This window comes from Lycium ferocissimum, chromosome 4 (genome assembly GCF_029784015.1).
Source record: "Lycium ferocissimum isolate CSIRO_LF1 chromosome 4, AGI_CSIRO_Lferr_CH_V1, whole genome shotgun sequence".
NCBI lineage: Eukaryota > Viridiplantae > Streptophyta > Magnoliopsida > Solanales > Solanaceae > Lycium > Lycium ferocissimum.
Genome location: NC_081345.1, coordinates 50,220,172 through 50,232,243, shown reverse-complemented (window position 1 = coordinate 50,232,243; position 12,072 = coordinate 50,220,172).

The window sequence follows — 12,072 nt, the reverse complement described above, 5'->3', positions numbered from 1 at the left end:
GTCTATTATAGAGTCTTTTAATGAAGAGCAAAAGTTTCAATCAACATTTCTAAAGCCATTTATGCCTACATAAAATGAGCTTTTCGTTGTTATGTAAAAATGAATCTAACAATATGATATATTAAAATTTAAGTAACAATACAAATGTTATATTTGTAGTAACATTAAATACAATAGGTAACAACGATCGAAACAATCTGTAAAGGGCTTACATTGAATAAAGGGAAATAGTACTGCTTTAAAAATTGGTAAATAATTAATTGATTTTATGTAAGTATGTTACTTCTACTGGTACAGTTAAATATTCTAGGAAATAAAAATGACAAATTCATACTTGACTTAAAAAATGCTAAATATCTTTGCATTTTATTAAAAATTTTAGCATACCGTAGTAGAATCCAATGATCACGTGAAATTTGTCTTTTGAATTTGATAGGAAAAAGTATCACGGTTGTAATTCGGAATTGGATACCATTGCGGTTTAGTTGTCTTACTCTTCTAGTTGGGGTTTAATTATCTTATAGCCTGTTGTGGTAAGTTTTCAAAAACATTTATTTTAAAAGTCTTTTAAAAAAAGTACTTTTCAAAAAAAATATTTTTGGCTAAAAGCGAGTTGTGTTTGACCAATTAATTTGAAAATCTTTTGAAAGTAAGATTAGTGTTTGGTCAAGTTTTTAAAAAGTGTTTCTATGTGTATTTTTCTCAAAGTACTTTTCAAAAAAGTGTTTTTGGGCAAAAGCTATTTTTTTAAACTTTCGAAAAGCGCCTGTTTGCTCTCCAAAAAAAGTACTTATTTTCTCCTAAAAGCTTGGCCAAACACCTCACTTTTTTTAAAATAAGTACTTATTAATAAAATAAGTACTTTTGAGGGAAAATAAGCTTGGCCAAACAGGCTATTACTCTTCTAGTTGATTTCAAATAAGTATTAAGATTTCCTCCACAATTTAAATAAGGAAAGATTTAATAAATAAAATTTTAGTTGACTTCAAAGTCCTAAATATTAGGCAAATAATTAAATGACTATTTGAGTAAAATAGTAAATGACAATTTTGTCTGTTGTAGAGTATTTAAATGAAGGGCAAAAGTTTAATCAATATTTCTAAGACCCTTCGTGCTTTTAATATAGTACTAGTTTAGCGTACGTGCGTTGCACGTGTATATCGCGTTGATGAATAAAACAAATATATACAAAAATTATTGAAAAATAGTATTTGGCTTTAAATAAATGCAATATTTGCTTTGATGAAAAAATGTTATTACATTGGTACAATAGCTAAATTTGATATTTCGGGACATTCCAGGAAGATGAATTTAGTTAAATTAGTCGTACAGTATTTATAAGAGTATGTATTTTATTATATGAGACCCAATATGCTGTGTCTTATCTTATCCCACATCTCTTTATAAACATTTCAATTGCTTATTACCAGTTTTTCAACTATTTTATCCAAATACATAACTGCCTATTTATCAAATCAACTTCAACACTTGGAAGTATTTTTGAACTCTTAATACTATTAAATAGCTAAGCCAAATGGGCTCGTATTCCTGAATGTTAGAAAAGTAATAATTTATTGATGAAATCTTACTTGATATTAAATTATTAAATATTGAAAGTGTTTACCTATTTTAAATAAGGAAAGGTTTATTGGTTATTAATTTAATTAATTAAAAATCTTAAATATTAAAAGTTATATGACAATCTTGTTATTATGAAATTCTTTTCAAAGAGTTTTTTTTATTTTTTATTTTTATTAACATTGATTTATTATTCATACTTCGTCTATCTATCTCACCACGCTGCCAAGGAATGCTCTGCTCATCTTTCTTACGGCTCGTTACCGCAGCGCTCGTTCACCCCTTCGGCTTCTTCCATTCAAAAAAAGGGTAGTCTTTCCTTGGTAAATAGCGTCTTGAAGTGAAGCGAAGGCATTATTGAAGGAAAGAAATGACAGGTCGGTAATATACATAATAGTATATGGTTTTAGACTTGAATTCAAACTTTAAAAAGTAGCACACTACTAAAAAAACAGGGATTTTCGACCAAAAATTTCGACCACACGAGGTCGAAAAAGCCTATATTTCGACCAATTTTTCGACCACACGCGTAGGTCGATAACGACAACAAATTGTCGAAATTTTTTTCGACCACACGTGGTCGAAATCACATTCTACCGAAATTAAGGGAAAAATTGTTTCGACCACATGTGGTCGAAAAAATTATTTTTATATTAAATTATATTTAACTTTTTCGACCACGTGTGGTCGAAAACATTATTTATATTTAAATATATAAAAAAAATTTTGCACAATTTCGACCACTTGTGGTCGAAATTGAAAAATATTCCAGATTTTCGACCACATGTGGTCGAAATACGCAACCATATTGCTAAATTTCGACCACATGTGGTCGAAATTGTATTTTTGGGTACAATTTCGACCACGTGTGGTCGAAATTTAGTACTGATATGGTTGCAGATTTCGACCACATGTGGTCGAAAAAGATGAATATTTTTTCGGATTTGCCTGTTTTTGACATCCCACCTGCCAATTTTCAAATAACCAAATTCATCAACCAAAAGAGTCATCCAATTCATCAACAATTCAACACAACAACCATAAACAATGTTCAAACAATTGAACACTTAAACATTGTCCATTCAAACACTTAAACATCATAAACTACGTTCAAACACTTAAACATCTTAAAATTAAAAGTACTTCTAGTCCAAATTAAAACCACATTCAAACCCTATAATTAAGGTGGAGGGACACTCACCATCTCACCACAAACTTTGGTAATAAACCAAGATGTCCTGTTGAGTCCATAACAAAAACTACTGTTACACCAAAGGGAATAAAATATCAACCTTGTTAACACCCAAACATTAACCCAATATAAAATTAATCCAGCAAGGCAAACATAAAGAACAAAATTCTGATTCTTGCAGTTTCCAATAAAGCTATGAACTCTTTACCTTTTTAATATCCCTGCTTTTTCCAGCAACTTGCAGATTATACTAAAAATGTGACTTCAACACATGTTAGAAGACAATGAGCAACACATTATTTAAATTATCATTTCTTATTAAAGCCTATTTTACTTTAAGTGGCTGACTTGAATTGCAATAATTATAAGCTGAAATTAAAATGTTTTTTTGTTGAAGGCACTCTCAAGAAGGATTCATTACGGGAAATTTGTTGCGAGAGAGAGGTTAAATTCGGGAGACACACAAATATCTAAGGTTTATTTTGTGCCAAAATTTTAAAAATCTTCTTTTCTTAAATTAGGTGTCTAGTCAAATGGTGTCGCGTATATTGAGACGGAGGAGTAATTGTTTAGCTTACTAGTATCCTCTGTAAATCCGTCCAATCCAATTTGGATGGTCAATTTCAAGTAAAATTTGTCGTTTGTTTGTGGAGATTTTTTAAAATCTTGCAAAAAGAGCTGCCCCAAAAATGTCTCCGTTTAAGACTAAGTGTTTCCAAATTCTTGCAAAACTTTTTTCTAGAATGACTGTTTTTTTAAAAAAAAAAAAAGGAGCGGTTTTATACTTTATAGCGTTAGTAGGAAGTCGGAACCAAAAGGGGAAAAAAAATATCACTCACAAAAACATTTATAAATTAAAAATTAAAAAACTAAAATAAATATTGGACACTAAATAAACTAAATAAAGTTATCAAATCTACTAAATATAGAAGGTAATGCAGCTAATAACATGAGATTATTATACAATTTCAACTCAAAATCCAAAAAAAAAAAACCTAAAATAAACCCTAAAACAAATATTGGACACTAAATAAACTAAATAAAGTTATCAAATCTACTAAATATAGAAGGTAATGTAGCTAATAACATGAGAGAGATTATTATACATTGGTAAGTGTTCATGACATTGGAAAAAAAAAAAAAAAAAAAAAAAACGTACTGAATGGGCGCGCCGCCGACGTGGACTGGCGGTGGTCGGAAGGCGGTGGGTTGAGGGTCTGGGCTGGTGGGGCGGCTGGCTGGTGGTGTGGGTAGAGAGGAGATCTAGGGAGAGAGGTGGTGTGTGTTGGTAGAGAGAGGAGAGGGAGAGAGGTAAGAGAAAGAGAGAGAAATGAAATGAAATTAGAAAATTAAAGACAAAGACAGAACCAGTGCACTTATGGTCGAAATTGTGAATATTTGATGTAGAAATGTTTTTCAATTTTTTAAATACATGTGGTCGAAAATTGTTTTTACAAATTTTTTTATTTTTAATTTAAATGTTTCCCGTTTATTATTTATACGAAATTTAATTTCGACCACGTGGTCGAAATTATATTTTTATTTTAAAAAATCGGCCGTGTGGTCGAAATTCTACTGAAAATAAAATAAAAAATTAAATTGTTGATTTTTTCGACCGCGTGTGGTCGATTTTTTTTCGACCAAAAATGTGGTCGAAATTTTTTGGTCGAAAAAGCCCTTTTTTTTAGTAGTGGCAGTTCTTTATTGTTTTTACCAAATCTCATGGTTACTGGTGTGACTTAAAACCTTGAAATTCAAATTTATAAAAAGTATTTCAATGTCGAGTTTGGTTCTTATATTTGGTCCTAAATCTTAGGACTTCAACGTTTACAAGGAAATATTTTAGCTAATATTAATGTCATTAATATACATTAGGAGTTCCCAGTCTGAACTCAAACTTTCTTATGAAAACAACAAATTGTGACGTATAAAATTACAAACTTGGTACATTCTCGAAATGCATAAAAATCTGAATTCAATTGCGTTGAGATTCATGTTAGAATTTATGTTATGAAAGGATACAAAAAATTACAAAGTTGATTCATTCCTGTACTACATGTGATTGAAAATAACCAAGAGTAAATCCATTAATAACCAAAACGAAAATAACCAAGAGTAAATCCATTAATAACCAAAAATATAAATGACGAAAATAAAATCCTTTATATACAGTAATCAAAGTTACAAAAACATACAAATCGTCATCAACAAGAAACAAAAATTAAAACAATGATGTAGTCTAAACTACTTCAACACCATCTTTTTCCAACTGATAATTTAGTCAAACACATACCAAGAGTCCATGTGATACTATAGTTTTGTTACCGGGCACCCCCCATTCAGTCATTATAGACCTGAAAATCTAATTAACTTCACTTTAATGCGAATGAAGAGCCAAAAAAAGAAAAAAAATACACCTTTTCATCCGGAGTCAACATTCGCTTTAGTGATTGTCTGTGGTTGGGATGGAGAGAGGGTAGTAGATGTAGAGGATTTCTGAAATTTGATTAAATTTAATAGATATTATTGATAAAAAAAAAGGGCAAGACAAGAAAGTTTAATGAGTAATAAACAAAAGATTCCTAAGCCTAAACATACAATTTGATAACCAAAAAAATTGTACTCCTCAAGGTAGAAGGAGCCCAAGGTGCTCGAAATAGAATTAATGGCCAATTTAATGACCAAAAAAAAAAAAAAAAAAAAAAAAAAGACTCCTAAACCTAAAAGGAGTTTAAAGGTGTGGTCCTATTTTTCTGCTGCTGCTGGTATCAACATTGCAGGCTTGAACTTGCATCAGGTGATCATGAAATGGTGGACTACTGATACATTAGCCAGATTGAAGCCTATTTTTTATGCTATCCCATCCATAATTATGTGGGAGTTATGGAAGAAAAGAAATGGGGACAAGCATGGGAATAAGGTCTCTCTTAGCAGAGTCATATATCAAGCTTCAAGCAATATCCAAATGCTGGTTAAAGTAAGAAAACCAGGCATCACAACTGTTCCTCACAGATGGTTGGAAACTTTGAAGATTCTGCAGAATTTTGTGCCAAAGCTTAAAGTTACAAAAGTCATGTGGACTGTGCCTCTTGCGAATTTGGAAGTGCAATACGGATGGCCACTAGAGGAACCCGTGGAGTGCCTATGCTTTTTGTGTGAGAAATTCACATGGTGACTTGGTTCATGCAAGGGCCAAAGAAATGGAGGAAACCACAAACACTGTGTCTGAGGCAATGGCTTTGCTTTCTGCTGCAAGATATTGTTTGGCAAACCATGTGTACTCCTTCATTCTTGAAACAGATTCACTACTGATGAAAAATATCCTAGAAAGACAATGGAAACCTCCATGGAATATCATTCATGCAGTAGAGGAGATTTGGGACATAATGCACAATGCAGATGTACAGGTGCTGCACATAATGAGGGAAGGCAACCAATTAGCAGATTACCTTGCTAACTATGCATTAGATCATGGAGAATTGCAGGTAGACTCTTTTGCAGAACTAGACTCAACAGCAAGGAGGATTCTGAACAGTGACAAATTACAATGTCCATATCTGAGAATCAGACACATCACAAGATGTCTTTAAGCGATGAAAGAGGACTGGAGAATATGAATTGGAGTTGGTGTTGTCTTGATGAATATCATTCATCGTACTCAAATCTGTTGGAGGAGAACATGATGAGGATCCATACACTAACAGCTGTTTCTATTTTGCAGGTACACAAGTTGCAGGAAACCTGATACTTTACAAGTTTTCTGGAAATTTAACTCTTATTAGTATCATTGATCCTTTTAAAGGAAATGATATAATACAATTGGAGTGGAATTTTCAGTCATTCCAAGTTATTCAAATGCTTGGCACCAATGATCCTATTCACATAGGAAATTTGGGGCAAAAGTTTGCCGTTTGCCGTTTCCGGCAGAGCAAAGTTTGCTGTTTCCAGCAGTTAGAAAAAGCAATGCAATGCATGAAATTTAATCTACTTGCTTTGATCAACATTGCATCAACGTCTGTCAGATGAGGAAATGAGGTGGTTTAATGTTGAGCAAAATGAAACAAAGGCCGCAAGGGCTACTTACGTCTTTATGACAAATCGATAAAAGGCAGTTGGCGAGAGAAAATGCAAAGTTCCGAAAGATTTACCGTTTGCCGTTCCGACGATCGAAGCAACAAAAGTTTCTTGTTTCTTGCCGTTCCGACGAACAGAAAAAAAGGAAAGTTTCTTGTTTCAATGATTAGTAAAGCTGATAAGGCGGTAATTGCGGGTTGTTCAAGCATCGGAGGAACAACGACAAGGTTCGGGTACAATGTCAAGGAGTTCTTATATCTTTGTCAAATCTTCATGCGGTGGTATTAGCACTTGTGCTCAACTGCCCGAGAGATGACGATATATTGGGACTTTTGACCGCATTAAGCGCATAGGGGCTTTACGGAAACAAGGCTGCGGGTTGCAGAAGTTTTCAACCATCAGAGGAACGAAGATCAGTGCATACTAGATGGGATTAGCAGCTCATTTCTTCAAGTTTTAGTTTTTTACCACATTCTTATTTTAGCAATTTGTAGTGCCAACTTAAGCCATCATATAAGACTTAAGTTGGTCATTAGTTTAATTCTTGCATTTTTTATTAGCCATTTTGGCTACCTTTGTAAAGACTCTTTAATTTGTTTGATTTGAGAAAATTTATAAAATTAGCCCTAGGCTCACAAGCCTAGTGGAATTTATTAAAAAAAAAAAAAAAAAGGAGTTTAAAGCACTAAATAATTTCGAATCGTATAAAGTTTAGTTGATAACTAAAATTTTAGTTGATAATACATCATGCTCAATAGAAATATAAAGTTCAATTTACTTGATTATTACAACTCAAAGACTAAAGATGAATTACCTCTAAAAAGTACAAAGTTTGTCGATTCGCTTTCTACTAATAATGGTGAGAATCGTTTGTGAACGAAATCCTATAGAAGTGTTTGGCTACATGAAAAGAAACGGAGTCATATAAGTAAAATTGAGTATAGTTCAAATAGAAAAAATAAAGAAATAATGATTTTTTCTAGTTTTATATGTATTCTTTTTCACTTGATTTTTTTTACTAAAATAATTAAATTATAACAAATTAGACCGTTTATACTTCTATAACATAGAACAAAGACACATAAAAGACCGTAAAAATACAAAACTGATAATTAGTAAGAGATATTAACTGCATTGACATTCACAAAATTTGAATATCTAGGAAATTCACGACTAAACAATCATGAAATAAGGACGATGTATAAAGTCACCTGAGAATAATTTTGAATAGCTTTATTGAAGCCGCCGTGGTGGTGCCTACTTCATCCACACTCCTTTAGGACGTGGACATCACCTTCACGATCTTTTGAGGTATACGAACAACGTGAGGCAATGAATCGAACCGAACAACAGCCCAATTCTCATCTATCCAGGTAAGTTCCTCCCTTAAGTATTGCAATTACCACAAAGCGTATGATCAAACAAATGCTACATAAATAAACCAAGATTTTAATAAGAGATAAACCCAATTATTACATATTTCATTACAAAGTTATGAATAGGAAGACATAAGCTACTTATCACAGAGCGTATGATTAAAAAATGCTATATAAATGACCCACGATTCAATAACATAAAAACCAAAATTACTATAAATTTCATTAAAAGCTACAGAAAGAGGAAGAATCAACCAAAGTCCACCGAGCCATCAAAGAATGATATCGAATAACCCAATATTCAAATAACAGAGAAGAAAATCCCCAAATAGGCTAATTACTATAGAGCATAGGATCAATGCCACAGAAATAACTTAATATTCAAATAGCAGATAAAATCGAACGTGCTCTAAAATAGAGATAACTTAATATTCAAATAGCAGATAAAATCCAACGTGCTCTAACTTTCATTACAATTTACCAAAATAAAAATATTCTAAGCTAATAAAGGAAAGTAAAAAAGGTAAGAGGCAGGTTACAAAGAGTGGAAATATCTAGCGAAATTCATTAAAATCCCAAACTCAACTGGAAAATCTACAATACGTAGGAAAATTTCCAATTGCAAGCTATGAAAGAATTAATGTAATGCAAAATCTAACACGTAACTTCGACTTACTCATATTCAAATCAATAGCAGAAGGCATGTGTTTTGTCACACCCCAATCATAGGGTATGATGGGCGGCCACCTTCAGAGTCGAGCGAACCCACTGGCTCTCGTTATACTCTTAATCTCACTGGACTTGCAGGTCATGAATTGAAATGCATAACGGAAGCTTTTTAGAAAAAATATTCTTTTCGTCTTTCTTAAACCAAGTAAACTGTAATCATATGAAATCTGTAAAGTAATGTATAAGGATACATCGGCTTAAATAGCCGCCTACAAGACTGGCATACTGTATACATGACTGTCGTACGCAAAGTCTCTAACATAAATTAATATACCATAACATAGATACTCTGACTCGACAACACTCCGGAAAGAAATGGAGCTCGCCAATCCAGCTGGAACATCTTCTAGCAATATCTTCTACTCATCTGTATACACCTGTGTGGCATGAAATGCAGCGCCCACAAGAAGGGGCGTCAGTACGAACAATGTAAGGCATGAGTAACAACATAGCATAGATATGAAACGTAACAAGGAGTAAGAGAGATAACCTGTATATCTGAGTGCCTCATAAGGCGGATATCATGCATGCTTAGCCTTTTTTTAAAAAAAAAACATTGTTATACATATACATAGTACCATGCCCGGCCATTAAGGCTCGGTGTCATATATATAGTATCATGCCCGGCCATTAAGGCTCGGTGTTTCATATATAGTATCATGCCCGGCCATTAAGGCTCGGTGTTATCATCATTAGCCCGCGTCCGGGCCTCCCGCCTCCGGGCCTCCCACGTCCGGGGCAATATCATAACATGCCCACTGCAGTGGTGTGCACATCTACGTGCCTGCCTGGCCGACTATAGCGCGGCACGGTGTGAGAAAATACATACACATATATATAAAGCATGCATAAGAGCCCAATCAAAAGCCACAACTGTATCGGAGCGACGTAAGGTCGGTAACCTCCGATTACACTAAAAGTACTTATAATAATTTGAAAATTACATGAAAAATCTATTCAACAAATTCTCTTGTTGTCCTTATCGAAAGCAAATCTCTCAAGGTCTCTTCGGCGATATGATCCAATAAAAAGAAGAAACAGAAAAACACTCAAACATGAAATAATGCATTTCAATGGTAACCATGATTCCAAGAAGAAGAAGAAGCAACATGCTCAGCAAAAACTAATCAATTAGTATTTAATAAGCCTTCAACATATAGCTTTACAAATAGATTCTTAACAGCGTGATGAAGGTTTTTTTTTTTTTTTTTTTTTTTGGATAGCATTGTTAGATGATAAACATTTTTATTCCAGCTTTGCCATGGCAAGTAAACGGTCTTTCACTTAAATCTTCTATACAATAACTAAGATACATTTATTTCTCTATACAATACTAAAGGCATAAATTCTTACAATTAAAAAAAGTGAAGAAATGATGTGAATTCAAAATCCCGAGGATACAAAAAACTTACACCAATTTTAAAGCAAATAAAAAAAAAATACACCATTTCTCATAGTAAAAAAGAAAGTAGACGAAATGAACAAATTTTTGCGGCATAATTAATTATCTTTTGTTTATTTTGTCTTTTTTATGATCTTAAATCATCTATGCAGGCAAAAAAAAAAAAAAGAACCAAATTCTAAATAAAACATAAATGGTTCTTCGTAACACAAGAAACACCAAATGAAGGATGTATTCCATTTAAGCAATGAATGGTAAATTGTGAACCTTGGTTAGTAGTTATTAGCAGCCTTCAACAAATTCACGAGTGACTAATTTGAGCCCAACAAAATAATACAGAGAACACACGAAAAAATAAACATGGTAGAAAATACAGCAGACACATCCTCCTCGGGAGTCTAGGACCTTAATCATAAGAAAATTGATGAAAAAAAGAAATACAGATTCAATGCATAATATTTTGAGCTTTCATAAGGAATAAATGAAAAAAGAAATACAGAAGCAGTGCATAATTTTCCGATCTTTTTGTCGACACCTATCCCACAAGTTGATCAACATTCAAAAGCTTTCTTCATCGAGCCAAACTAAAGAATGAATCTAGTTTGCAGTAATGATATAAGGTATTACATCTTTAAATATGAAATGAAAAGGATAATCTTACTACTTCAAATATGAAATGAAAAGGATAATCTTGGGCAAAAGTCTCATGAACCCAAAATTATGAATTTATATAGATAAAAATAGAGGAATATCATAAGCTCTCTTCAATCAAATTAAATATTTGGGGGTTATGAATATGAAAAACATGTGAGTTATGAATATTATAATTAAGGGTGGCAGTTGAATATGTAATTAAATATGAGTTATGGAGGTGAATATTTAAAAGCAAATAAAGAAGAGAAACAAAATAACCGCAAAATTTTCTTTAAATGCTGTAGCTACGTGAGCTTTAAGAACATATCTTCGTTAGACTTTAATATTTTACTTAGCATATTTAACATAATTTAAGAGATCTTGAAAGAGTGAATTTTGAACTTTTTTTGGAAGCATATAAATGAGGAAAAATAGAGAAAGGTCAAAAAAAAAAAAAAAAAAAAAAAAGGAGAACAAAGATAATTGTATTTTTTGGCCATAGAGAAATGTCACATCACCTTGTTTATGCGTAGTTTTATATTATATATAGATATAAAGAGAAAATAGTCAGATGCCCCCTAAACGTTTGGCCGATTTAATTATGACGCACAGAGCCTTTGCGGGCGTCCTATTACCCCCTTGGCCTTATTTTTTCTATATTTTTGTATCCTTTTTCGGTCATTTCTTACATGGGCGTGTCAACATGAAGCAGCAGCGCGTGAGAGCATTTTTTAACATGGCCACGTCAGCGCCATGTCAGATTTTTTTTAAATTTTAGTCTTTTCCTTATTATTCATTTGATTTTTCTTTTATTAATATATTTACACTAATTAAACTGTAATTAACCATTAAAATCATCCAATAATTTTATCTTCTTCATCACTAAAAAATTCCACCACCACATCTCACCGGAAAGACCATATCCGCTGCCACCTCCGTTATCTTCCTCAATTAACGGAAGATATCTTTTCAATTTTATCTTCTTCCCTTTATCTTCCTTAATTAACTTCCATTTTCTTCCTCCATTAACACACCCACATTCCATTTCATCATCAAACATACATATCTTTTCAAGAAATCAACCTATT